The sequence below is a fragment of the Peromyscus maniculatus genome, chromosome 10 (assembly GCF_049852395.1).
Source record: "Peromyscus maniculatus bairdii isolate BWxNUB_F1_BW_parent chromosome 10, HU_Pman_BW_mat_3.1, whole genome shotgun sequence".
In the NCBI taxonomy this organism is placed as follows: Eukaryota; Metazoa; Chordata; class Mammalia; order Rodentia; family Cricetidae; genus Peromyscus; species Peromyscus maniculatus.
In genome coordinates this window covers 101,705,337-101,707,610 of record NC_134861.1, presented here as the reverse complement: position 1 = coordinate 101,707,610, position 2,274 = coordinate 101,705,337, and positions in this window count along the sequence as shown.

Genomic DNA, 2,274 nt, shown 5'->3' with positions numbered 1-2,274 from the left:
CACATGGGAGCTAACCATTTGCCCAGGCATTTCCTACCTGCTACTGACCTCTGTAAGTACTGTGCACACACACATGCAGGCAAAACACCCATAAAACCAAAATTTTAAAAAGCTAGGAAAAGGAAAGAATGGTATTCTCTATAGTGATATCACAGCCATGAGATAGCAGCCAGGGCTAGTTAAAATGAATTCCTTCTGGTCTTATATGGAAGCAGCTGTGGCCTTCCTCTAAGCCACCCTGCTGAGGCAAAAGCAGCTTTGTTCTGAGGTTAATAGAGCTCAGCATAACATTCATCTAAGAGCAGAGTATATAGTACTGTTAGGTGACTTTTCCTTGATGTTCCTCTTTTTGTGTTCTCTGTCTTTTGTATTTGTGAGAATTGTGGCATTGGTACAGCTATCTTTTAGATCAAACATCAAGACTGACAGATAGCATAGGCTCCAAAGCAATCTACTTTCCCAGTGTCATATACTTGATTTTTCAGCTAAGAGTTTGTAGTACAAGATGAACATGCCAAAAGCATTTCTTTCCATCATTTTTATAATTTATATATGTTCCTGCATGACTTTGAGGTAAGAATGTCCCCAAATGTCTCTGCTCTTACATTATGACCTTGTTCAGAAGTGGATTTGTTAACTGAGCATGCATAGGAATAGGCAGAACTCTACATGAACATGTTCAGACTCCCTAAGTAAAATTCCATGCTTTCCTTGCTTAAGGAAAAGCATTGCTTTGGAAATAACTCCCATGCTCTCCTTGCATCCTGCAGGTAAGAAATATTTCTCATTTCTTCTGTCTTGGCTATTCTTGGTAGTCAAATTGACTGCCTCTGGAATTACCTAAAACCCAAAGCATTGGGTACACCTTTGAGGGATTTTTTTCAGAAAGTTTTTTTAATTAAAGACCCATCTTCAATCTAGATCATTTGAGGTGATAAGATCCACCTTTAGCATCATGATGGCAGTACACAACTTTAATCCCAGCACTCAGGAGACAGAGGCAGTTGACTTTTCTAAGTTTGAGGCCAGCCTGGTTTACAGAACGAGTTTCAGGATTACACAGATAAGCCCTGTTTCAAAAACACCAAGAAAACATCAAACAAAGAATAAGATCCAAATTTAATCTGGATTGCACCTTCTGGTAGCAGCCTACATATATATTGAAGAAGGAAGTTCTCTCTCTTGGCTGGCTTGCCCTAGCTCTGGCTACCAAGTTCATTCCTTTACTAGCATTAGAGCCTACTTCTTTGGAATTTTGATGTATACTGAAGACCAGCTGAAACATCTAGCCTCATGGACTGACAACTACTAGATTCTTTCCATTTGTGGAAGGCCATTGTTAGACTAGCTGGACCACAGCTTGTAAGACATTCTAATAAATCCACTTTCTACATACATGGAGAGATTGATTTTTACCAGTCCTGATCATGTAGAGAACCTTGAATAATGCAGCCATGTTTTTTTTTTTTCATCCACCTACTAAGGAAGATGTGCTGGCTAACAATAGTACTCATAAAGACATTCTTCCTAGCTCCATTATTCTCTAAGCATTCAACTTACTGTGAAGACTACTCTTTTTATTAGTATTCATTTGTCAAGAGTTGCCCTGAATTCCAGAAGAAAACTTGGAAAGCAATGGAGACATCATCTAGCCTTCTGGTGAGAGAAAGATCTATCATTATGGTTTTTGTAAATCTGGTTCATGCATTTCTCTCCTTGTTCTATGTAGTGCCTGTGACTAACAGGTAGAAAGTACCTTCAGTTCACCTGAACTCAGCATGAAGCCACAGAACAAACATCTCCTTTTGTTGTCCTTAAATCTCTCTTTACTTTTTGTTTGTTTGTTTTTGTTTTTCGAGACAGGGTTTCTCTGTGTAGCTTTGGAGCCTGTCCTGGAACTCACTCTGTAGCCCAGGCTGGCAAATCTCTCTTTAAAATAGTTAATATTCTGGACATCCTTCCACCTGTGGGACAGGGAATCACTCCACTCAACACTGAGGAAAGGACTGTGCAAGCTAGCCACAATGTGCCCAGGAGGAAGAATGGGAAGTGCCTATGGAATGCAGGAGGATAATAGGGTCAGCAACTGGAGCCTGGGGCAAGCGCTATTGAAATGCATATCTCTGCAGCTCTGGAAAAGGTCTGGGTCTAGGCTGGAAGGCAGGGTCAGAACCATTGCGCTGTGTCTTTAAGCGCACTGTATTCCTATGGGAGGTGCTTCGTCACTCGGGCCTTACTAGCCAATCAGGGCCTCCAGGCCAAACTGCCAGTCAG